The 27,738-nt window shown below is 42.1% G+C and overlaps 1 long non-coding RNA gene across 1 annotated transcript; it reads left to right on the top strand.

The window, feature by feature from the left end:
* Positions 1–15,568: 15,568 nt before the first annotated feature.
* On the top strand, positions 15,569–26,665 carry LOC138247400 (uncharacterized). The gene is made up of 3 exons (XR_011194490.1): positions 15,569–15,954; positions 16,044–16,193; positions 25,789–26,665. It is a non-coding gene; the product is annotated as an uncharacterized lncRNA (long non-coding RNA).
* Positions 26,666–27,738: the final 1,073 nt, after the last annotated feature.

The following is a 27,738-nucleotide window of genomic DNA, read 5'->3' on the forward strand; positions in this document are numbered from 1 at the left end:
CTGCCCCAGCTTGCTATATTGCTGGGTTTCCGGTCCCATCAAGAAGATGGGAGAGGGCTTGGGGTGGACCTTCCCCTTTTCAAACCTTCCGTATGGGATGACTCCTGGTGGCCTGCCACTCTCTGAGCCGCTCCGACTCCCACCGACCACGCACGCAACCTAGGATTCATCTTGGGCTCCTCATTATCCATGACCCAGCAAGTCAACGCCATCTCCTCCTCCTGCTTCAACACCCTCTGCATGCTCCGAAAGGTCTACAAATGGATCCCCACAGAAACACAGAAGAACAGTCACCCAAGCCCTCGTAAGCAGCAAACTGGACTACAGCAATGCCCTCCATGCAGGAACCAATGCCAAACTCCAGAAGAGGCTGCAATGCATCCAGAACGCCTCCGCATGCCTCATCCTGGACATCCCCTGCCACTACCACATCCCAGACCACCTAAGAGACCTGCACTGGCTCCCAGTCAACAAGAGAATCACCTTCAAACTCCTCACCCCGACATGGCATCTCCACTCCCGACCTCACCCTCGCAACCGTCCCACACGCCTGCAGAACTGCAACCGGTGGTAGATCATTCTCGCACCTCGCCGCCAAAACGTGGAACACTCTTCCCACCTACCTGGGTCAGACCAAAAACCTCCTTACCTTCAGGAAACCTCTCAAGACCTGGCTGTTCGAGCAGTAGCAGCAACCCCTTCCTTATTCCCCCCCTTCTCTGCGCCTTGAGACCCTCACGGGTGAGTAGTGCACTTTACAAATTCCTGATTGATTGGTGCTCTGTCTAGCTCCTCGTTGTTAATCGTGGCTTGCTGGTTCCAGTGGCCCACGCCAGACTCCTGCTGTACTGCTGCCATGGGGCCTCTGAGCTGCCAGCAAAGGGAGCAAGGTGAGTAAAAAAGTATTGTTTCTCTGTGCATGTGTGTATCTCCTTGTGTGTGCTTGTGAGTGATTGAGAGTGTGTGTGTTTGAGAGTGTCAGTGAGAGTGAAATTGAAAGTGAGTGAGAATCTGAAGTTTGAAAGAGTGTATGAATAAGTGAATTGAGCGTGAGGGAATGAGTGTGATAGGAGTTAGGATGAGCATGAGTATGTCTTTGCATGAGTAACAGCGAGTGGGAACGAGAATGAGTGAGATTGGGAGTTGGTGAGTGAAGGGGGAGAGAGTGAATATGAGTTCGAGGGCGAGCAAGAAGAGTAAGAGTGTTTTTCTTTGTATGTTTTATGCTTGTGAGTCTGTCACTAGCCAAGGCATACGCAATATAATTAGCAGCTTATGGCAGTACCCAGGGTACATGCTTCTGCTGGCATGTTGGGGATAGTTCTTGGCACAAAGAAGGGCACTCAAGGTAAAGTGCACAAACTGACGTACTAGAAGTAATGTTTGGTAGAGGGGACACTATGGAAAAATTCAGGCGTTTGCATTTGAAGGATATTTTTGGCATGGGGGCTCCCGTGGCACAGTGCTGGCAGTGAATTATTGGAGGTACTTTTTGGCATATGTGAGGGCACCCAGGGCAAAACACAGATCTTGAAATACTGTAAGTAATACTTGACATAAGGGGACTTCTTTGGCAAAATGCTGGCGCTGGCATACTGGCAGCAATTCTTTGCCTCAGAGAGGGCAGCCATGGCATTGTGAGGCTGAAGGGGAGGAGTGCTGAATGCAAACCATGATAAAATACTGGATCTAATTTCAGACATACAAGCCCTCATGATATTGTTGTGTAGCCATTTTAGTTATAGCTCCATGCACGTTATTTTAGCACACTAGGCCTGCCGCTGTGCACTTTAACCTAGATATATTTTATTCAGCTTTGTTTATTATTATTTGAACAATAGCCACATTTGCGGTCTTGTTTCATTTTTCTCTATCTAGCTGTTATTTGATTAGGCCAGCAATGTGTTCTTAAACAAGCACTCTGTGCTTCTCTCAAGGCTGCAGTGAGATAAGTTGTTTATAAAACATGGTAACGCTTTGTCTCTGGTATTCATAGAAACATACACATCCTTACGTAGGGACATTTTCTCAGAACATCAGTTGTTTTATTATAAAAACACTTCCCTGTCCCATACATGTTAGAGGGAGATTCAAGCAAGATGACCACAACTTCATGCTGATTGCTGAACGCTTCTCTACAGCTGCATGAGCAGACTTCAGGCCTTTGCTCAGGTATGGGGGATTATGTCTTCCCAGGGAACCTGAAGGGCAGAACTAGAGCTTAACATGCTGTGCTCCAATATAGCCTTGGTAGGAATTAGTCTATTGACTCTAGTGACAATATGGTAGCGTTATTTCTATGCTTCAAACTCCTCGTCACAACTTTAATCCTGTCATGCTTTATCGTTCTGGTTATTGCAATACATGCTTTAGTATCTAAGATGCAGTTGCTTCATTAAAAACCTTATTGAAATATATACTGCCTCTGTTTGTCCTTGTATATGGAAGACTAATGTAACTGAGAGAAACGGATGAGATCTGAGTGACAACGATTTCCCTGAGGAATCAATTGTGTCATGCGCTCGGCTGCCCAATCATCCGTGCTCTAGGGTGGAGATGAGGCACTGCTAGTAAGCCGCAGCAAAACCCGGATTAGGCCCACAGGTGTAACCTGTAGTGGGTTAGACTCAATCCCCCACACCGCAGGCGATTCTGCCGCTCAAATCCAGTAGTCTCATTAGAATAATGAGAGCCTACACGACAGTATATGGGAAGTATCAATGGTAAAATGTGAATTTGAATATTGTATGTAAATATTGGCATGAGTGGGTACCCATAACAAAAAGCTCACATTGGCACAAAGAAGGTGATTCTTTACATATGAGGAACTCTCAAGGCAAACTTTGAAAAGAAAATGGGTAAAATCGAGGTATTATGCACCATCACTTTCAAAGATGACCAGCTGCCACTGTGCTCTACCTCTTTAAATCTTTATCCATTCTTTGTCATCCATGATCCATTTCCTTTTTTTATTATTCCTTTTTTTCTATTTCCTGGTTCCTTCATTTCTCCTTTCTTTCAGCCTTTCTTTTTGCTTTATTAATTTCTCCTTTTTTGTTTCCTTCTTTTGTTGAATGTTTCCCACTTGTCTTGCTTTCCTCACTAATTTCTTTATTAGGTTTCACTTGAAAAGAGCGTTATTTACTATGAGGTGCTTGGAGCCCACCCATAGCTTACCATTTATTGTCTTCATTGTCACTCTTCTACACTGCCTCCTAATTTTCCTGCATGCACGAGGTATCGCTTGTTTCACTTTCTGGGGAGCATGGACCAATCACAGATTGATTCTACTTAATTAGTGTCTGTCCACTGATCATGCTCGGATTTAAGTACTATTTCTTTCACTGCCACCATCTGGCTCCATCTCCATTAGCCACAACCAGTACAATATATGGCTGCTTCCTCAATCATAAGCCCCTCTTCTCTAAAACACATTTATTTGTCAACAACTCAGATTTTGCAGATGTTTTTACATACTAACAATCTCCTATATTGGAACAAAGGCATCAGAGGTTTACTTAGATCGTAGGTCAAGATAATTGTAACCTTTTGTATTGTAAGTGCATTTATGTAGCACTTACTAGCCTTGTCCAGCGTGGGTTTAGAAGCACTATAGGGCAATTCAGTGGCAACTCGGCCAGCTTTCTATACCACACAATGTCACTCCACTCCACACAGTGCCACTCCACACCACACAATATCACTTCACTCAGTACCACACAATCCTAATTCACTCTGCCTCTCCATTCTTTCACTCTTTTGCCACTCTGCTCAATGCCAGTCTGCTACATAAACCTGGACTCTGTTACTTGACTCTATGCCACTCCACAACACGCAACTCCATGCCACTCTTCTACTCTACTCTATGCCACTCTACATCACTCCACTCCTCTATACGCCACTCCATTGTACTCTACGCCACTCCATTACTCTTTATGCCAGTTTGCTCAACTCTGCATCACTCCATTCTACACCACTCCATGTCATGACTGGATACTCTACACAACTCCACACTCCCCTCTGTCATGTCACTCCATTCTACTCTACTCCAGTCTATGGCAGTCACTCCATGCCACTCAGCATCTACTGTACTCCATGTCACTCTATGCCACTCGGTATCCAATCTAATCTATTCCACTCTATTCCACTTCGCCCTACTTTACACAACTCTACTTTTTACCAACCCCGTGGTCAGTGCCACTCTACTCTGTGGCATTCCACTCCATGCCACTTAACTCTATGCCATTCTACAGTACTCTACTCTGTCATTCCATTCCATGCAAGAACCCTGGTGAGCGCATGAGGACTTACCGCGTTTGAGGAGGACAGCGTGTGGTCTCTAAGGGTGCTAGCTAAAAACATTCTGCATATTTTATGGTGCGCGGCACAGAGTGACTAGAGGAGATGGCGCTGGTCCTGCTAGCGTTGAGGCTAAGGCAGTAGACCGAGGTCTTGTGACTACAAACCACCAGGTAAATGGGGACATTCTTGTCCAGCATGAGTCAGTCGGTGGACGAAGAGGGTGTGATATTTAGGGGTGGGAATACAAAATTAAAATGTATAACATTGTGTTTAGGTTAATATATGTAGGCTGCAAACTAATACTAGGCCTTAGTCTGATCGTACTGAAAACATGTTTTTTTGAAAAATTTAATTGTGCACTGCTTTCATGGTTCCATACATAGTGTTTACCTTCCTTCATAAAATAATCAAAATATGACTAGTTCTGATTTTGTCATGCGCTTATTGATTTTGTACTTAGAGTGGTTTTGGCAGTGGTTACCTTAAATATGCTCATATTGATTTGAATTCTCTTTCTAACTAATGTATTTGTGCCTTCTGTATTGTTTCCCAAGTTTAAATAAACCTACAAGATTTACACTTTGGAATTTTCTTTGTCCTGATTTGCCTATGTGAGTTCTGTAGGTTTTCATGTAATTTTGTATTTGATGCCTAGGGCTCTCGTTCTTTGGGAGTTACACATAGCAACAATCTATCCAATTGACCCTTTTAATGGTGAAAAGCACCAGCAAGAGAATAGCAGCGCACTGTGCTCTTGGCGAGGGGCTCGCCAGTGTCCCGGATGCTAGACCTGGGTGTATGAAGGCAGGCGCTGGCTGTTTAGACTTGGACGTCATGAGGGAGAGGAATAAGCTTATGTTTGAATGGGACAGGCCTGGAACCTTTGAAGAAAGATTACCCAAGACGACCTGGTTAATTTATATAGAGAAGGAAGGCCATCTCCAAAGACAAAGGAGACAGAAATGAGACTGAGATAGAACATGAGACTGTGTTGCTCAAAGGTATTCTGTGTTCTGAAACCATGGGAAGTCGCAACATCCATTTTTAAACTGCAATCTTATAACATGACATTCAGTTAATTACTCAGCGGGGTTATTTGACATGTCTGGACTTTGTATCATTGTATGTGATTTGTTTCCCACTGACTATAAGGTTTATTAGGTTGGGTAACGGTTTGGGTGTTGATCCCTGTGGATTGACATGTACCATAAATATTTTATTGGGAAGACGTGTCGGGTTAGTAAGTTTCTGTGTAAGTCGATATTTGTTGTTGGTGGAATTGCGTGTTAATAGTTCTGGCGTGCTGATTGCTTAATACTGCAGGACAGCTTGGGAACTTTAAAGTATCCACCTGTAGGTTGCTTTGGGACTACTGTGTGAGCATTTACTACTGACTTCCTATGGAGACCAGTAAGCAGATTGCCCGAGAAGGTGTAGCACCGTTCTCCATGTGTGTTGTGTAGATACACGCTGCAGCGCGTGTCCAAGTGTTAGGGATGTGGGGAACAGTAATACCCTGCACAGAGAGACAAAATTGTAGTACACGTGTGTGAGTTGTTGTAAACTGGGGAAGGAGCAGTACTCAGTTGCTTCTGCTTGGATGTAGGGACCACCCTCTGGTATGCAAAGTTGGGGCAGAGTAGTACCCTGTTGTGCGAAGTTGCATGGAGGAATAAAATGTGGTGTGCTATCTTGGGGCAGAGTAGTACCCTGTTGTGAGAAGTTGCATGGGGAGGTACCTCAAGGATGCAATGTGAGAGAAGAGAAGAATCATGTTGCAAGAGGTTGAAGGGGAAGTGAAAATCTGGGGAAGTTTAAGCAGGGGCGGCTCCTCCACAATGGCGAAGGAACATCACCTCACTGGCTAAGAGGCAGCAGCTAAAAAAAAAAAGAGATTTTACTATTGCTTTATTTGTCAGCTGCGGCTGAGCCAGCTTGTGCAGGGATGGGCGGGACTGGGCCGGGGGAGGAGGAGTGGAGTGGAGTGGAGTGCACTTTAGTGTGCATGTCAGTTTGGCCAGCCGTCGTAGTCCAGCCAAACTGACATACGCACTTAGATTTCTCTAATCCAGCTGTGTTGCACAGCCAGGTTGGAGAAACAGCGCAGACTCCCATGCACTGTCTGAGCAGCAGACCAAGCTACTCAGACCAATCCTAGCGCTGCTCTCATGCTATCAGCACCAGGATTGCGCGGGGAGCCTGTGCTGGTGTCCTAGGGACTGCTGGGACACCATCAGGAGAGAAGAGAAGCAATGCGGAGGCAGGACAGGTCGTTTTTAAAATTTTTAATATTATTATTATTTAATTGCTTCCGCCCCTTGAGATTTGCGGCGGCTGCCACTGAGTGTAAGTAGCCTGTGGGTGACAGCCACAAGTTCGTTTGAGTGTCCTCTGGGACAAGCCTTTCTATACAAATGGAAAGACATGTCAGGAGTGTGGTACAGGAGGCATAGTGTGTTTGTGACTGTTTTGTGGTGTGTTTTATTCACTTGAATATAAGGGAGTGTTGTGTTTGATGTAGCTCTAGTGTGCTGTAGGTGAGTACATTATCACCTGCTCACATGGACTGGTGTCAGTGGCTGCATTGCTGGACTACTGTGGTGTTTGATTGTTGCACTGTGGCAAGAATTACCCAGTATATGTATATTAGATGGTCATTATGCTAAGAAGACGTCCTGACTTTCGGTGGTGCAGTTTCCAGAGGGCGTGCTTCTGGGTACAGATTTTGTGCTTTCTTTGGCCTGGCAATTGGAATTGTTGAATTGGATAATTAGTGTGACTGAGTGAAGGGCATCTTAGACAGCTGAGCTGCACTTAGTGTGTGGTGCAGTGTTTCATCTTTGTGGGGATTTTTGTGAAGGGTGGAGAAAATGTGAGTTTGTTTGGCTGTGTAGTTTAGCAAAGTGAGGTGCCAATCTGGAGATATTATGTGTGAAAGTAGTTGTGATGACAGATTTTATATTGAATTCTGGTCAAGAGAATTTTGAGTTGAGGTGATGTACGGTTAAATCTTCAGTGTTTGTTTTGTTTTTTGGCTTGAATGTATAGATTTAGGGATGATAAGAAGCTGATTCTGTGCAATGGCTGTCGTGTGACTTGTGTTCATGTTTCCAAGTCCTGCATGCATAAACTATGTGTGATATCATTCTGTGTGGGTAGGCATGTCTTAGCTGGGTCCCATGTCCGAGAAGGTCACAAGAATTGTTTGTCTTGGACGATTTTGCAATGTTACTCACAAACTAGTGGTTGTTTTCCTGTTTGTTGAAGTTGACTTTGTGGGTCTTAGAGAACTTAACATGTTGTTGTTGAGGGAATGTGTAAACGTTGGAAAATGAGCGATTGTGAATGATTATCCTGTACCTTATATGCAAGGGAATGGCTGCTCTTTGTTTTTACAGAGAACATTATGTATTATCCTGTGTCTAACCATTCCCTGTATGTCTGAGCTGGTGTTTGGAATGCTGACAGTGAATAATGTAATAGAATGTTGGGGTGTGGTCTGCACTGGAGGCTAAAAGATAGGGACAGTTGAATACAGGATGGAGTCCTGGCAGGACCAACCTCCTACTGCTGTAACTTAAGGTCCTAACAAGTAATAAAGCATGTACCTCCCATCTGAATGGCTCCAGACTCCTGTATGAAGACCCTGTTCTCTAACTTCAACAGACAGGTTTATTGATGATAATAAACATATTGTTCTGTGATTCAGTCACTTGCAAATGTACATTTTACTTTGTGATCAGTCCTCCTGACAACTTTGAAAACACAAAGAGATGCCATAGCCCACTCACCTAACATTGGTAGTGTAGATATGTAACTGCCTTCAAATGTTTTTTGGAACACGTTAGTTTGACCATGCTATTATTTAACCTTTGGAGTAGTATTTATATTTAATGACCCATCACAACGTTTAAATGCAATACACCACCTGAACAGCCCTCAAGTCTAGAAATCTTTAGCATTAGGGTTTAATTGCTCCATTATTAATTCGCCATTATTATTGATAATGGAAATAATGGATTCTGGATATTAATGTATCATAACTAGTATCCCTCACAATTATCAAATTTTGCAATAATGTTGATTATGGATCAAATGTCAAATGATCCCTTGAGTATCATGAAACAGTTTCCTTGCTTGATATTCTATTAGTAACAAGTATATTTTCTCAGATCAAACCTAGAACTTATCAACAAAAATATATATGCTGCATTCAACTTTTATCTGAACAGGTGTTTTGGACCTTTCGAGTGTATTTCCCAATCATGGGGACCAAGGCCCACCAATGGAAAAATTAATGCTTACTAGAAACAATAGGCATTCAGTACTACCTGCATCAACTCCTTCCAAGGATACAATGTCTAAAATGACTAAACAGGCTTCTTTGGTAAGATCAGAGAGTTAGACCAGAATTGCTAGTCCAGCATTGGTCAACAGTGCATCAAGTGTGTCACTATGGATTTTTCAAAGGTGAGTTATTTTCTTCATAGGTGTAATTTTTTTTAATAATGTGTCCAACTACTGGACATTGACATTTAGTGATTTGGTGTTACTGAATGGGTACACTGATGACGGAATCTCACAACATACAATTTCAAAAGCCCATAAAGACCTTGCTTTTTACTCAGCAGAATTAGTACATGAGAAAAAGTTTTGTTTAACCATACTCTTTCCATGCAGCCATATAGCACTATAAACCTAAGATAGAGACTTCCAACCACATGTTCCTCAAATTTTGAATATTCCCCAGGAGTCAGACTGGATTCAGAACTTTTTTCAGCGGTGCCTCTGTGCACAGATAGGTAGCACTATGAGGCCCCACCCTGGCCCTGTTCTGTTCAGAAAAGTCATGTGGAGCCTATATAGGCACCAATCCCATGTGCTGATGTCAGTTCCTTTCTTTATGCACCACCAGATGTGATCCCGAGCTACCTCTCGTCTCTTTGAGACACTTTACCACAAAAATATTCTGTGTGCAGGGAACATGTCACCTCTGGAAAAAAAAATGAAGCCCTGTAAGGACTGTCACAAACAAATGTATGTGACAGGTCCTCATTAGGTCTACCTGTGGTGCCTAGTGCAGAGCTACAACTCTAAGGCCTGCTAAGACTGCATCAGTGAACCTGAAGGCTGTATGAGAGTGAGGGTTGAAGTTCTATGTTAACAAGCACTGAAAAGACTCCGCAACAAGACCTGTCCAAGTCAAACAGTCAGTCCTGGCACCTTTCCTAGTCCAGAAGTTGCAAAAGTGAGTCCAGAGGTCAGTCATTGTGCTCCAAGTCTTCAGGTAAGTTGAAGAAAAACACAAAATATTCAAGATGGACTAGGCCTCTTCCCGCCACTCACATTTTCCTCAGAAGGTGCGAGAGAATCACCATCTTGCCAAAGTCGGTCGACCTCGGAGCCCATCCCGCAACTTGTCCCAGCACAATCCGAGTTTTTGGGGCCATCTGTGATATCAAGGCAGATCAAAGAGTTCTGTGAGGCCATGCTTCAACTTTATGGATCTTTACCAACTTTCTCTGGTGCACCTATGGGCCTCAGGGATCCCAGAGGCCCTCCTTCTGGGATACCACTGGTGGGTTTGTCTTCAGTGCCAGTTTCCCCTTACGAATCCACCACTGAGTCTCCCCTGGCTCCTGCAACAAATCCACATCCAGCACCATGCTATATGCAGACTCCATCAGCGCTAGAGGACTCAGTGCCCATTGTGGTGTCCAAGTTGGCACCCTTATGACCAAGGCCGCACTCACTTTCTGTTGAAGTATCTTCTCTTCCACTTGACCCAACACCTAAACAAAAAAAATACATTGCATTCCTTATTTGATACGAATTCGGACAGCAATTATGATGTGGGTGATGAGATAGGGCAACCATATCTTAATGAAAATTGGGATAAATACCTTCAAGAAGATGGTGACCTTGACTCTTGCCTTGAGTCAGGATTCCTCTCACCTCCATACCCTGCCACTGAGGAGAGTGCTTCTTACACATTGGTAATGGGTAAGGCAGCCAAAGTCCTTAACCTCCAGCTCCCTATCTTAGAGGTCAAAACTAATGTCTTTGTAGATGTGCTTCAGCCAGGGCAAACATCTACTGAGATACTCCTCCCCTTCAAACAGGTACTGATGGGTACTCTCTTAAGGGCCTGCGCCAAACCTCGATCTGGAACCTCAGTTAATTGCCAAATTGCAAGACCACTGCCCTGCCTCAGTTGACCCTGCATTCTCATCTCAGCACTCCTCCCCAGAACAACTTGGTGGTACATGTGTCTACCAGTTGTACGAACCTGAACACCTTTCTGAATACTCCCAAATGAGTGGAAACCTGTGGGAACAGGGTATTTTCTTCAACCAGTTTGGCTGTCAGGTCTTTGATTGCCAGTTGCCTGCTGGGCTGCTATTCCCAAGCTCTTTGTTATTCGGTGGCTCAAGTCTTTCCAGGTATCTTGGAAGATCTCCGACCACTCCTAACTCAAGTTATGTAGGATGGTAGTGATACGGCCAGGTTCACAATTTGTTGTGGCTTGGACACCACTGAACCTATCCGGCGCACCATTAGCACTCATGTCGCCATTCACTGTCACGCCTGGCTGCAGTCAACATGTTTTTCTGGGTAATGTTGTATTGTTGCTATCACCTGTTTGGGGCAAGGCAGATTCTACTCTGGAGTACTTCAAAGAGAATAGGGCCACAGCATGCTCACTACCCTTATCTGCCCCACCTCACCAGTGGCGTCAACCCTACTGTTCCTTTCACGGCTTCAGCAGAGGTACCCTCTACCAGCAGCCAATTCAGCCTAAACAGGGTGCCCAGCAGTTTCACAATCAAGACTGTTGTACTTGCTGCCCCTGTGCTCGTGGTCTGAGAGACACTCAACCCACTGGCTTCCACCACCCCAACCCCCAACAGTCACACCTTCCAAACTCCTTCAGCATTCCCTCAGTAGAGCACAGCCACCCAGTTGGAGGCAGGATCCTTAACATCTGACATGTAGGTCCTGCAGATAGTCTTAAAGGAGTGCACCTTGTCCTTCACGGCCCCTACGCAGCAACTTGTGCCATACTATGAATGGCTAACAGAGGACCATCTGACCATTTTACGGCAGAAAGTGCAAGCCCTTTGGCCAAAGGGGCTATTGAGAGGGTACCTGGCCAAAAGTAGGTCGCTGTTGTTTTTCCCACTACTGTTTGGTGTCAAAGAAGGACGGAGGCCTTCATCCTATTTTAGATCTGCACCTTTCAATGCTGTCCTCTGGAGGGAAAAATTCAAGATGCTCCCACTGGCCCAGGTCTTGTCTATCCTCAGCGCTGGAGACTGGATAGGGGTCTTGGACCTGCAGGGCTCCAAATACATATCCTGCAGGTTCATCAGTGCTAGCTGCTGTTTGTGGTGGGACTGGAGCATTTTCAGTTCACTCAGCAGCGGCTCCTCCGTTAGGGGGGAGGAGAGTCGCCCCCCTTCCAGGAGCAGCCAGTGCAAATCCTTTAAGAAACAAAATGTTTGTTAAAGGGGTGGACCATTGGGGATGATGAGGATGAGGGGAGTGCACTGTGCACTCCTCTCAGTGCGCATTTATGTTTGGCCGGCCATCTCGGGCCGGCCAAACACACATGCGCAGTAGGCTTATTCCAGCCCGGCACTGTGTTGCCAGGCTGGAGAGAGCAGGCACAGGCTCTCAGTGCTCAGAGCAGCGTCAGGATTGGCTGCAGGGCAGGCTGAGAGCCTGTGCCTGCAGTGACGGGAGAAAGAGCAGCGGCGCAGGGTGGCAGCAGATCAGTTAAGTTTTTTTTTTTAAATAATTTAATTACATTTTAAACCCACCCCCACACCGGCACTGTCACGTGCCCCACCCCAATCCTTGTGAGCGCAGCAAGCCGCAACTGAGTTCACTGTGCTCCCATTTGATTCACTACCACAAAGTGATTGTGGTGGTTGCAGCACACCTTCAGAGGTCATGGGTCCTAGCCTTTCTCCACCTCAGTGAACAGCTGTTGCAAATGTGCTCGGCCCAAACAGTCGTCAACCTCCTCCAGACTACAACAAACCTCCTGTCATCTTTGGGGTTCACTGTCAACATGTTGAAGTCAAAACTTCTTCTCTAATGTTCTGGCTCATCTGAGTCATTCTGCACAGTTCAGTTCCATGCCTTTTCCCTGGAAAGAAGGATCCAGGGAATTTTTGCAATCTTTCATCCTCTGTTCTGGATCTCAGCGAGGTCGACTCTGAGGCTTCTGGACCTGATGACTTCCTCCATCCTTCTTGTCAAGCACACCAGGTGGCATATGTGTGCCCTGCATGCATGAGGATCTGAAGTCGAGGTGAGCCCAATATCAAAGGAACCTCTCAAACCACATTCAGATTTCAGAGACTAAGAAAGATCTGCAGTGATGGTTATTAGTCATGATTGGCTCGGTTGCAGACCCCTTCCTCTAACCTACCAAGAGCTGACAAGTGGTGACTGATACATCACTTCTGGGTTTGGGCAGTTACCTGGGAGAGGTGTAGATCAAAGGTCTCTGGCTGAGGCCAGGCTCATCATCAACTTCCTGGAGCCTCAAGCCATCTGCTTGGCACTGAAAGCCAAAGATTGAGCATGGATGGTAAGGTAGCCAGAGCTGCTGGGCTCTGTTCAGGCTGCCCCTCTGGGAGGACCTGCTGTTGCAGCAACAGGGCAGAGTTCTGCACCCAGGTCTTTGCAATCTCCACCTTCGTGCATGGAGATTGATCAGTGACAGCTGAACACCTTTGACCATTCTCTGAAGGTGGTTGATGGCATCTTGGCAGCTAGGCATCTCTCTACAAAAACTGTATACATCTGTTATTTGGACAAATTTGTGGTTTGGTGCAGCACACACCAGATTGATCCTTTTCCAGCCCAAGTTATGTGAAATTCTGTTGTTTGTTTTGTCTCTCGCTCAGCAAGGCTTTGCTTTGGGCACAGTTAAAGGGTACCTTTTGCCTCTTCTGCCTTTCTACGATTGCCGGACCAGCCCTCATTGTTTAAACCAACAGTTGTGATGCATTTTTTAAAGGCCTGCATTACTCGTTCCCCCCCCTCTCTTTTTCTCAGGCCACAGTGGGACCTTACCTTGATTCTCATGTTTGATGTGTAATCCTTTTGTGCTACTTTACAGCTGTCCTTGCAGCTTCTCATCCTCAAGATGATGTTCTATGTCACCATCACCTCGGCGCAGCGAATAAGTGAACTTCAGGCTCTCTTTGTTAGCCTGCTTCCCAAACTGGTTCTATGGACGCAAGCATCTATTTTTCCAAAAGGTTGTTACACCATTCTACATCGGCCAAATCATCGCCCTGCTGCTGTTCTTTGTTCTGCTTCACCTCTCTGAGGAGAAGGAAGAGACTCCATTGCTTGGACCCCAAGAGAGTTCTGAGCTTTTACATTGATGGTACCAGACAACAGCAGGCACACAATCAGCTCTTCGTATGGTTCAATGGAGCAAATAAATGGAAATGCCATGCAGAAACTGACTATTCTCCTGCTCGATCATGCTTTGCTTTAGGATCTGCTACACATTGGCCAAAAAGCAGTCTATGGAAGGACTGCAGGCTCAGTCCACTAGGCAAAAGCTGCTACCACTGCATTAGTTTGCAGAGTTAGTGTCCTTGACATCTGCCAGGCAGCTATGTGGGTAACTACATAGGCATCACTCAATACATTCATAAAGCACTACTGTCTCGGCAGCCAGGTTTACCGAAAGGGGCATTTCACCTGCTCGGTCCCACAGGACATTTTGGTTTGAGTCCATCCATAGATCCACCTCTAAATAGGAACTGTTTTGGTATCTATTTAAAAGGCGAGTAATCCGTGGTCAGAAGTCTCTATCAGAAGAACACGTTTCTTACCTTTTTGGTAATGCTTTTTTTTTTATACAAACTGTCTAACCACATATTCCTCACTGACCCTCCCATGCTTCCCATTCTGTGGTCTGAACTCCAAATCCATTAATAAGATCCCAAGTCTAGGAATATGCACACTGGCCACAACCAACTTGCTATTGGGGCTCTGCACCTGAGGAAACAGTCAGGCTTGAAAGCAACTGATGTCAGCATGCTGGAGATGTGTCTATATAGGCTGCGCACATCATTTCTAGAGTGGAATGGAGTCAATGCAAAGGCGCACAACGCCACCTACCGGTGTGCGGATGCACTGCTGAATAAGTGTCTGGATCCAGTCTGACGCCTGGGGAATATTCAAAAGGTGAGGAATCTACAATTAAATAACGTCTCTACCAGAAAGAGCGGTACCAAAGGTAGGTAACATGTTTGTTTGATCTAGCTGATAAAATGCTGCAACATAGTACTACACTATTTCTCTAATATGCAGAATTTTAAGTAAATATTTTCCAATGATGAAAAATTAACTTGCTACCTAATTATAGTAAAAGAAATGTATACATATAGATATATTGTTTAAATGTGTCTTAGTGTAACAGTGTTTAATAGTTTTAGGAATGCTGAAATGTGTAGTTTCTATGTGAAATCACCACGTACAGACTTTCTAGTGGTAAATTTCCCAAGTTTAGTACAGGATTTGTTGGCAACATTGCACAGTGAACGAACTAAATCAGTTGGTTGGAGAGCAGCCACTGTGATCTTCCCTCCCCTGTAGGTCAGTACTAGGAAGGTGCAGTGGTAGCTCTGCACATGAGGTGATAGTAGCTCTGCACCTGTTACTCATCTGTCTATGGCTCTGGGTCCAACAGTTTTGTGCAACACATAGCCCATATCTCCCTATTGGCATCTCATCTGTCCCCTTCAACATCCCAGTTGATACTTTTTAAAGATATTTATTCAGCCCATCCCATTTTCCTTTCCAGGCTCCACCAACTCTTTCCCTTGCCTATCTTGTTATTTGCTGGTGTTCTTACCCTCTGTGTCTTACCAATCTGCTCCTTGTGGACACCAGTACACCTTCCCACCCAACCTTTTAAATTTGTGGTGGGAAAAGTGGGATGGAAAGTTAATGTGAGGGAGGTGATGTCTGAAATTCTCTGTGTAGTATGTTCCTGATATATTTGTAAATTATGTCTTGCCACCCAATCTTTCACTATCACTCTTTTCCAGATCCTCTACTTTCTCTCTTTCTTTAAACTTCTTTCTACTAGTTATTTTTCACTCTCTCTCTGCCACTCTTTTCCACACCACTTTAAATGTTTATTACATTTGTTTTAAAATCAACATATGTTGCTTAATGGAAAATATGTGTGATTGCTCATGCTGGCTATTGATTCTGACATCTTTGATGAGCTGATACGTCGAATCAACGCGGGAGATATACCCATCCCTAGCTGCTACCTAACTTCACTAGATTTATCTGATGAACTGACTTTACCAGATGCAACTGATATTCACCCTGCTGTAGAATCCAGGGGATCTGACATATTATCTGAGGATCAACAGAATCAATCCTGTGCAGATGGAGAGGACCACTGGGGCCCTGAGGTTGCAGCTGAAATCACCCCAGAGTCTGCTGAACTTGTCACTGCTCAGGAATCAGTGATCAAGTCACCAGATGACTCAGCCTGCAATGGATCCAATAATGTCTCAGTTGTTGAACCTGTTGCTGCTCGAAAATCAGTGATTGTGTCACCAACAGTCTCCACCAGCGTCTTAACAGATGCTGCAAAAGGTACGTACAACAAATTCTCACCAATGCCCTTGTCAGTGCTTGTGTACAGATTCTTTATTCATGCATTCTGTTTTCCCCATTGTTTGCAGACCAAGACGTTGAATCCATCACTCCCGGTTCTGTTGGTGCTGGCCCTAATCATTTGAAGAGAACGCGCATCACTAGGAATCTTCAGGGAGGTACTGTTTCAGTGGAACAGAGCTCACCTGGACCATAGGCCTATCCTCCAAAATAACAGTGTAAGTAAAGATGTAACTGATTCCCATATGAAATAAGCTTGTCCACTTCCATGTAGGTAATAGCACCGAAGGCAAGTCTATTGTTGTACCAACTTTCTACATGCCCCCCCCCTCCAAACCCCCAGTTGCTGGCCTAATTACAACATTCATTGACTCCCTTTAAGGATTTACTAAAGTGATAACTATTAAAATACATTTGGAAGTTGTTGTTGGAAAGCCTCAGATCTCACCCCGGAATTCAGACTGACATTTCCCAAATAACACCAATTAACAATATAATTGACTAACCCGGACACACAGACAAAGAAATGTTAGGTCATCTATTCAAAACAGAATGATCCTTATTGAAACACTGATCTACACAACTGGATCTAGATGTAGCAGAAGGTCATACTGTTTGGCATTAAGACAAATGTGGGATTATGTTCTTCCCTAAACTGTGGCATAGAACCTATGGAGATCTAACTTTGCTGGCACTGTCAATTTTATTTTGTATTTGTGCTTATTTCTGCAAAGCACGTTATACACATCTCTGCTTCTTGAGGTTGGAGAGGTTAGCTGTAGAGGCTGTAGGGACAGGGTTAACAAACTGAATAATTGTGAGAATAGCTAGCATGGATAGGCATTTTGGGGGTCATTCTGACCCTGGCGGCCGGTGACCGCCAGGGTCACCGACCACGGGAGCACCGCCAACAGGCTGGCGGTGCTCCCGAGGGCATTCTGACCGCGGCGGTTCAGCCGCAGCCAGAAAGGATAAACCGGCGGTCTCCCGCCGGTTTACCACTGCCCTTGTGAATCCTCCATGGCTGCGGAGCGCGCTCCGCAGCCATGGGGATTCTGACACCCCCTACCGCCATCCTGTTCCTGGCGGGTCTCCCGCCAGGAACAGGATGGCGGTAGGGGGTGCCGCGGGGCCCCCGTAAGAGGGCCCCGCAAAGTATTTCAGTGTCTGCTAAGCAGACACTGAAATACGCGACGGGTGCAACTGCACCCGTCGCACCCCTGCAACTACGCCGGCTCAATTCTGAGCCGGCGTCCTCGTTGGAGGGGCATTTCCTCTGGGCCGGCGGGCGCTCTTTTGGAGAGCGCCCGCCGGCCCAGAGGAAATGTCTGAATGGCCGCCGCGGTCTTTTGACCGCGGTGCGGTCATTCAGCGGCGGTACCTTGGCGGACGGCCTCCGCCGTCCGCCAAGGTCAAAATGACCCCCTTTGTCTTTACTGTGCCCCAAAATCAAAAGTGGTTAGGTTCTTTCTAAAACGTTTTAAGATAACAAAGCCAACAGGGCTGCAGCTTCAGATGAAAAAGGTCTGACACACAGGTGCACTCATTAGGTGGCATGAATTGTAAGTGGCATTGCCAAGATGGTGCAAGCTGGCTTCTCAGATCAGAGAGGGAAAATTTAGTAAGCAGGTAAGTGAAACATGTTTGCTACAAAGCTTTGAATAGAAGTTGGATTTCTCGGTGTCTGAGGCATTCCTGAACCAACAGTCACTGCAGTGAAGCAAGGGTCAACAAGGCATGATCCCTACACTGCAGTGACATAAGGATTTGCGCTGCCACATTTTGTATAAAATGTAATAAGATGTAATTTGTGGAATAAGGTTTTAGGAAGCCCCAAATAAGCAACAGCAAACTAATTAAAGCAGGGTGCTATGCATTTACAATGGAAAAAGGTTTGTAGGGATTATCTTAGACAGATAGGCGAAGCTGCCTTGATGTGCTGCAACAGGGACTAGTGGGAATAGGAAAGCAAGAAGTTCAATGACCATAAGAGCACCTCATGCTAATTTTCTGTCTAATGTGATCTCTTCCTTCCATCAGAAGAACCTGGTACTCCCTGATATATATATATATATATATATATATATATATATATATATATATATATATATATATATATATATATATATAAAATGAATATCCACATTACTATACCATATGGCCAACAGGAGAAATAGAAATATTAAACCGGTTTGAGGAGAGGGCCTTGCCATGGTGGATAAAAGTATTGTTTTGGGGGAGTCAATAGTGACCATATCTACCTTTTTATATAGCACTTCATAATTCACTTCTGCATTTATTATGGTGTAATTAAATTAATGAACACATGAATAAAAAAAACTCACCTTTCGTGGGGTTCAATGGGATACGTGCAATCATTTGGTAGTGGGCGCTTTAAAATGAGGAGATCTATGAGAAATCCAACAAGCTGGAGACCGGCAAGGATGATTAGATGGTTGAGGGTTTTCAAGGGCACCAACAACTGCATAAGACTGGGGCTGCAATAGCACTGCAATCAATGTTGATTAATAAGTTGTCAAATGTGACCACTGCCACAGACTCTTTTGCTCTACCAGGACACCTAATTGTGGTAAAGTCAACCATTGCACCCAATTTAATTTTTGACGTGGGTGTTGACTGCTTTTTCCAAACATTTACTACTGTCTCTCTCAATGACTGGGAAACCAAGCATGACTTGTGAGTGGTAATCAGTAGAATATACAATTTCATGATCATGGCATGGACAGGTTTTGTAAGGTTTTGTGGAGACAATAAGGAATCACATTTTTGAACAAGTGACATAGGGTGACTATGTACTCTATCTAATCTGTGGTTAAAACAGGCAGGGTACCACCAATTTTGATAAGATAATTGGGCAAAATTGGGTACTTGGGTGAAATCTTTCCAATTTTTTGTCATCTGTTAAAAGGTGACAACTAATGAAAGGTCAAGTATTTTCACATCAACAGAAACGTTTTTCCATTCTCCTGATAAACTTCCCGAAAATATATTTGCAAATATAAAAGGTACATGGGATTGACAAATAAAGTTAACTTGGTTTCAAGTTTTAAACCCAAAATCGTGAACAGATTGGCAAGAAAAAAAGTAAATGATTTAAGTCAGCATTCTGTTTGTTACATGACCAATATGCAGGAGGGGTGTGTGAATACATTTTATGTAAATTTAAAGGAGATAATAAAAGTCAATTGTGTGCAAAAAAAATGTTTGATTAGTGTTTGCTGTACAGGAATACTTTTTGATTTTCATTTAAATCTTTCTTCAGAGGAAAATTGGCCAAACTACACCTAGACCATGTTCCCATTTTGATTCTATGTCTGACTTGTTCTTTTTTGCATCTGACCATCAAAGGTGTTCGTAAATTGTAGGTAATTTTAGAATAGTTTCTAAAACTGTGCATAAGAATGTATGTTGAGAGAAGTTAGTATGAGCTTGCAGATGAAGCTGACTGTAAGTAGTTTATATAGAACTGGTTAATACATTGAATTTGTTTTGAAAAGAAGTTGGGAAATCAAAAAGGGACTGTGCTTATGAAAACAAAATTAAGGAGGTGTTGGAAAATAATTGATGAACCCAAAATAAACCTTTTTTTCGCCATGTCTTCCAGAAAACGGATTAGCAATTTTTCGTTATTCATTTACTGTACCATAGAGTTGAGTTTTAAAATGTTTGTAAGTCAAAGAGAGTCCTAATAGAATACACATATTTCTAGAGAGTGTAGAAGACATATTTTGTGGTTTCTGTGAGAATTTCAGGTGTCCGTTAAGGGAAATGGAGGATAGAAAGCTTCATTCTGAAATCACGCGGAAAGACTATAATAATTGTAAAAATCTGGAAATTGCACCCCTCCATCCTGCTTTGCTTGTTCTGAGTTCATTAAAGACATGAGTAGCTTTTTCTTATTACAGAGAAAAGAGGAATGAATAGACTTAGTTCTCTTAAAAAACGTAAAGGGGATACTTAAAGAATATTTTATACTGTGTATTATAATGGGGACTAGCATCATTTTAAGGGAATCTAAAAAGCACACCAAGAAAGGTGTCATAGATTCTATCTGTTAATAAGTATTGTTAATTTAATGAGACACACTTCCATACTTAATGTGCTTGATTTGTTAATAGAGTTGGTGAAACAGAAACGTATATACTTTTTCCTGAGTGTTTCATGATAAATTAGGGGTAGGATCACACATTTTTCAGGATTTACTTTATATACAGATACCAAAGAGTATGGATCAACTTTGTTTCAAAAGGCCAATATAGATGTTTGAGGATTCAACAGGAATAGTAGTTTATCTCAGCATAAACTGCTAATTTAAAATGCTGTTCATTATATTGAACACCATAGAGATCCGAGTTTTGCCATAAGATGGATATGAAATGTCCTATTGCCAGATAAAAAAGAAAACTAAAATAATTGAAAGTAAGGCCTTTAATAAAAATGGCAGCATGAAGGGGGAAGTGTATAAAAGAGAGATTAAAGTAAATATATTAGGCCCTGATCTGAACCATTTGAGAGTTTGAAAAATAGAAAGCCAGTCAAATCTATCAAAGGCCTTTTCAGCATGCAATGTGATTGCCACTATAAGATGTGCATTTTTGCTAGAGTTTGATTATCAAAAGATAATCTGGTGTTATCAATGATTTTTCTCCCTTTGACAAATCCAGATTGTTCCTTACCAAGTAAGTTGGTAGTAAAGATTCCATTGGTAGTGTTAGAACCGTAATAAAAATGTAATCTATTTAAGCAAGGGAAACAGGTATACAATTTGGACACTGTTGGAAGTCATTATTTTGCTTTGGAATAAGGCAAATCAGTACATCAGGGAAGAGTCTACTAAACTTTTCTGACTGTATCAAAGATCGAATTAAGATGAGAAGTTTAGATATAAGTAGTTGTGAGAAGTGGGTGAAGAACTCACTTGTAAATCCATCAGGACCCAGGGTATTGCCTCTTTTAAGTGAACAAAGAGCTCTAATAAGATTAGCTGTAGATATATCTGATTCTAGGGATTCAATGTCTACGTGCCTATCAAAGGATTTCCCTATGGTAGAAAAGTAATGTGCGATTTGTTGCTCTGTGGGATAACTGTTGGGAGTGTGCAACTTCTGATAATATTGAAGAAATTAATTCAAGATAGCCACATATTATATAAACTGTTATTTATAGAATCTACAATAAAATCCATTTTGATTCAACTTTTTTTTTTTAATTTTGAGATAATTCCCTTAAAAGTTACCATATGTATTCTGACCATGATAGTAACTGGCGCTAGATATGAGGAGTTAAGCTTCTGCATTTCCAGTGGATAATCTATTGAAAGAAGTGTGTAGTGATAATGTGTTATCAAATCTCCATTGTTTTGAACCAATAGATTTAGGTGAAAGATCTAGGTGTACAATACCAGGTGCATGGTCAGAGATTAGAAATGTACCGATTTATGCAAAATTCTAATTGTACATTGAGAGATTTATTGCATAAAATGATAGTACCATTTTTTACCATTTCCTGGAGAAAAGAAAACTTTACCTACCCAAAATCTTTTTAGTTTTAAGTTCTCAGATTCTATGGGATGTCACTGTTGTATGAATGCAATATGAGTATTAAGCTTGAGTAAGGGAAATAATACTCGCTGTCTCTTAATGGGTAAACTCACCCTCTGGTATTCCAACCAATATTTTATTTTTTAAAGCTATATATATTACAATGATGATTATATTGAGCATATTGTAAATATAACCAAATATATTTTGAGAATAGAAATGAATTATGAAATAAATATGTAAGTAGAGTAAAAAGACAAAGAAAAAAGAGTATCAGAGGGAAGAAAATGAAGGAGTATATATGAAATAGAGAAGAAAAAGATGGTACATCAAGAAGAAATACAGGTAGGGTAAACAAGGGGAAAATGTGTGTGTGTGTGTGTGTGTGTATGTATGTATGTATATATATATATATATATATATACATACATATATATAATGCAAAGAATTCACCGCACTCCACAGGGTCCTGTATAAACCATTATTCCAAGCCGTCAGTAACCAGCAACGTGTTTCGACTTATAACAAGTCTTGTTCACGGCTAGTAAGTCCTTTTGCTATTTTCTTTAAATAGTAAGAGTCCGTGCTGCTCAACATAATGCATTCTGGACATCATAGTCACCAAATACAAAAGTTACATTAACAAATTCACAAAAATTAAAAAAAATCGCAAATGTGCTGTTTTATGTATTAGTATCTACTATGATGGTCACTCAGACATAAATTCACATATTTTATAAGAGATTTATGACAATGTCCTCATTTAGAATATATTAGGATGTTTATAACTCATTGTTAACATGTCATGTTGCTTGACAATATATAAAAGCTAGATGATCATGCTCTAAATTAGGCTTAACATAAATGAGCGAAATTCATAAACTCGACTGCCCACCACTGCAGTGTTGGCTAAGTGCCTATTGCTTGTATGGTATCTGCCTATGTCAGGCGAATCCCCCTAATCTTTGAAACTCTGCACATCCCACCTTTTATTTCGAATTTCTCACATACATTTTTTATTTCTTAAGTCATATAATGTCTCTAATAATATTCAGATATTTTCAATTTACACCTCCATGTTCAGTGTCAACTCCTATAAATGTACAAAAAGCTCCTCATCAACATTGGCACTTAGCTTTTAAATATTGTCAAACAACATAACTTGTCAACAACGAGGCATAAACATCCTGATATATTCTAAATGAGGATATTGTCATAAGTCTCTCATAAAAATGTGAATTTATGTCTGAGTGACCATCATAGTAGATACTAATACATAAAACAGCACATTTGCGATTTTTTGTTAATTTTTGTGAATTGTTTTATGTAACTTTCATATTTGGTGACTACGATGTGCAGAATACATTATGCTGAGCAGGATGGAATTTTACTATTTAAAAAAAATAGCAAAAGGACTTACTAGCGGTGAACAAGACTTATTATAAGTCGAAACCCATTAGTGGTTACTGACTGCTTGGAATAAAAGTGATATGCAGGACCCTGTGGAGTGCGGTGAATTCTTTGCATAATAAATAATTAGAGGGTGGTCTCCTCTGTCACCTGAACCGGCAACAGGAGAGCGCCACTGAAAACTGCATCAGACCCATTGCTTTGATATATATATATCACAAAATGTTGAGGATCTTGAGGCCTCATAATGAAAATGACACTGCTGGTCTGCGTCTACTAAAAGGAAAGGAATTGGGGAAGACTTTGATGAGGGAGATGTAAGACAAGCACTGCAACATATGCAAGAAGTAAAAACAACATGAAATGAGTTTAAGGAGATTTGTAGCTTACAAGGAAAATAAATATAAAAACAATTTATAAGAAAACTAGACATTAATATTGTGAACTATATAAATATTGGAAGTTGAAGCATGTAAGATATGTGTGTTGAAATACACAGATAAATGAAACAAAAGCCAATAGTCAATGGATTTGCAGTCTTTCTGTTTCTCCAGCTTTATAGTGTTCAAGAAAATGTCTTAAATTTGCTGAATCATCATATGTCATTATTTTGCTTGTGTAAGTTATCTTTAAAAGGCAAAGATGAAGAAGGCCAAAACTTGCATTAATAGAACAAACTGCTGGCCCAATAATTAAGAATGCTATGTGTCTATCAGCAGTTATTTTGCCGAAGTCGTGTGAAAAAAACAGGATATTACCTGACCAGGATATTTGTTTCTTAACTTTGGTTGCTGATATGATTTTAAGCAAGTTTGTGTATTGTAAGAAATATAGAACAATTCCCCTAGGCTTACTAGTTGAAGATGCATTACTATGTCTGTGACTTAACTTATGAGTTCTCTGAATATTGAATGAGGACGTTTCTGGTAGATCTAGGAGTTTAGATAGAAATGATTGGAAAAAAAGGAGAATTGGTCAATGTCTCTTGTACCTTGGAGGAAGCCATAAGTTTGTAAGTTATTTCTTCTGTTTCTGAATTTTTGGACTCTCTTTTGGAGAAGAACGTTTTCTGATTGCAGATTGTAACATCGTGTAGAAGTGGAACCTCTTCTACCTCCAGTATTCTTTCTTTCAGTTGGGTCCATTTATCACTAAGGCTTTGTAATCTTGTGTTGGTTTTCTTCATGTAGGGATGCAACGCTCGGATTTCCACTTCCAATAATTCAATGGATATAGGAGGAGGTGTTTGCAACGGAGAAGGAGGATCTTTTTTAATTCTTTTAGTGTCCAGTCCAGGAGGATTTGTTGAGGTTATATACAGAAGGGAATGAGAGGAACAGGAATTAATTGAGGATTTCTTTAAAGATGTAGAAGCCAGTCCTTGTTGTTTAAAAATGCCTGGATCATCCATTATGCCATTAAAAACACCATAGTGATTGCTTGCAGCAAGCATGTTATATGCACAAGCGGACAGTATAAAAAAAACTTCTGGTTTCCTTGATTTGCCCATAAATAAGGAATAACATGTGAACTATGCAACAGCAAAATCCTTTGGAAAGCCAAAGTACTTTAACAACCCAAAGCTTGCTGCTTAAAAGAGAGTCATTTCCATATTGTTAGCAAGGAAAAGGAATTAAGGTCATTAACTAAATGTTCCTCATTTAAGTAAAATAGTGTTAGTTTTGAGAGAAAATACATTTAAAAATGTGAAAATAAGGCAAAAATATTTGTGTCAAGCTAAAGTAGCACTTCATGCATAGATGCCAAAATATAAAGGAAAAGAGTCATTCCAGCTACTTCATGGAAAATTGCGGGTGCGCTGAAGAAGAAATAGCGTGTCTCGGCGTGAAGAAAGACTGCATGCAGCGGGCCGTGTTCAAAGCTAAAAAAATAAAACAATTCAGCTGCACATCATGCCGACCTGTATCCTCCAATGTTACAGTGCCACCTTGACACAGGGAGTAGTTCACCCGCAGAGCCTCAAGCTCCCATCTTCATTGGGCGTCAAGCAAAACCAGCTGCGTCCCCCTAATTATTGCAATGGCAAAAGGATGTTCGTGTTTTTAAAGTATTTTTATTTTCCAAAATTACTAAATAGATCACCAGTAAGATATTAGAAATCCATGCATTCAGGGTCTCAGTAATTAAAAGAAAATGATATTTCCACCTTTATTCTATTTGCATTTCTTCTCTCCTGAAAAAAAGTTCATAAACAATAGTTTTAAATACACATGATCATTTCTGACACATCCTTCATCCTTAAAGAGTTTCTTACGTAGCTGTTAAAAAAATATTAACTAAGTAAAATATGTACCCTGATAATCGAAAACAAAAACGTTGATGTTTTTTCTAAAATTGATTATTGTGTATTCAATAGATATAAATGAGAATGAGAATATCTCATGTATGCTGAATTGTTAAATAAGAAGAGGAGACATCATGTTCATGCACACAAACAGAAATTACATTTGAAGTCCCCAAGGCTCACATTTATAATTTCCAGTCTCACAATCTAATTAGCAGTAACAGCATTTTGGATTTTTACAAACCTTATTCACTCTTATTATGGCAGAAACTCCACCAGGATGGCATATTTTCCTTTATAGTAAAGTTAGGGTTATGCATGAAAACGTAAGTGGAGAAAACATGTAAATGTAAGCCTTTGCATTTGTGCCAAAAACAGGGGTATATGTTCAAATGTATATTGTGTATATGTGCAGTGTAACCTTCTCTGTGCTAAATTTCAGTTAAACGTGAAATGTGTATTTTGTGTACTGGTTCATCCATAATTATCATATTTCCTGTTAATCTGTTTGCCCCTCTCCTTTGTTGCATGCATCAGTGTCCCAGCGAACTGGCATCACGAGCCCCACAGTCCGCTCACCCGCTAAGCGAACTTGGGCAAGCAATTGAGGGCTATATTGGTTCCCAGCTGGGCATTGTCCTCCCCTTGTGGACCAAATTCTTGACCAGCTTTCGATGAAGATTGATGGGAAACTCTGCCTCACTCCCTACCCAAGCAACAAATGAGGCATCTACAGTGACATATGTCTGGTAACGCTTGAGGCATTGAGATGAAGTTTTAAGCCCACGCGGACGGTGGTACGTGCCGGACTTCAAGACTGCCCTCCTCTGCAAACCATACCCCCTCATCTCTTGGTCAGCAGTTGATTCTTTTTCAGATGAGAGTGGGGAGTAGACAGTGGACCATTCAAATGAAAATAAGTGATCTCTTGTGATCCACTAGAGGCATCTAAGGAGGTGGCTGTCTTGAGACCTTGTATACAGATGTCAGGCAGTGCACAGACCCAAAGCACAGTCTTGCGCGTGGCCATGCATCTTGGGTAAACAGAAAAACATAGACTGGGCTTTAATCCTGCGGACTGTTTCCAAACTGAGCGTGGCATCTTTGTTGATGGGGAAGCTGCGATGACCAACAACTGGTGTGGTGAGCACTGGAAATACCCAGGGCTTGTAGAACTATGTATTTACACTTTCACATCTCCTGAGGAGTTGCATCGGCAAATTGTTCCTCTTTGTTGATCTTCTACCGACCTTTACTGTGGTGTGTCATATGTCATATTGTTGTGAATGTGCTTCTTTATATGAAGAAATGCATTGGCTGGAAACACGCGTGGTGTTCACTAGATTTCTATTAGATTATGCGATGTGTTGTAAAATAAGACAGTTCTGCCTATTTACGAGAGCCGATTATAAAACAAAGCACACAGTTTGCTGATTCAATTCGATCACACATGTTGGCTCTTGACTTTTTAGTGCGTGCGCCTGAATGTGTTTTTTGTTGCAAGTGTATTTTGACGCACAATTCTCAAGGACACTATGAGCATGTCCCCGCCCTTTAAGAATTAGATTAGGAGAAACCTTAGGGGCAGATTTATGGAACGTGGCGCTGCACTGAGTGCAGCGCCACTTTTCCTGCGCCCCTTAGCACCCCCCTACCGCCACCATGTGTGCGCTGCATTTAAAATACGACATACCATGGCGCAGGGTAGGGGGCAATAGCATCATTTTCATGAAGCTATTGATGTACTCTGCAGGAGTAGTGCCAAAATATCGGCGCTACTCCTGCAGAGTACACAGGGCCCCATTCTAAAGAATGGAAGGCCCCTTTTAACGCCTGCTCTTAAGCAGGCGTTAAAAGTGCCGTAAAAAAATGACATAAGGAAATCTCATGGATTTCTTTACACCATTTTTCCAGCTCCCCTAACGGGGGAACAGCCCTTTGCATACAATATGCCTGGCGCAGGCATAATGTAGCGCAAAGGGTTATAAAGTGGTGCAATGCACGCAGTTTGTAAGGAGAAACTTCCACGACAGTGAGGACTGGTGTAATATTACTTTAGCATTAGTCCTAAACTACAGCGCCTCTGTTCCTTTTAGGAGGTCCTAATGAATGCTGTAATGTAATTGATTGATCGCTCACTGACTAATGAGTAACCTTTCAAGAAGGCTGGTAAGCTTACTTTTTTCCTCAATGGATCATCTGCTAGGCAACAATCCTCTCTGTCTTGGCACCAACACTATTGTGTTAAAAACGTAGTAAACTGAATTAAACAGCGATATATAGGGGAGGTGGAAGAGAAACAAAGGGCTGTGACGTCACATGTCAAGTATTGTTTTTATGGAATGCCTGAACAAAGCCTCGAACTGTGAAGTCTTTCACAGAATGGAAATGAATGTGTGATGTAATAGAGGGAGAAGTTATAGCTGTGATTCTGGTGGGCCCTTTCATCCTGTGATGTCAGAGAAGATGACCAACTGCATTGGTTGG

The sequence above is a fragment of the Pleurodeles waltl genome, chromosome 7 (genome assembly GCF_031143425.1).
Source record: "Pleurodeles waltl isolate 20211129_DDA chromosome 7, aPleWal1.hap1.20221129, whole genome shotgun sequence".
Lineage (NCBI taxonomy): Eukaryota > Metazoa > Chordata > Amphibia > Caudata > Salamandridae > Pleurodeles > Pleurodeles waltl.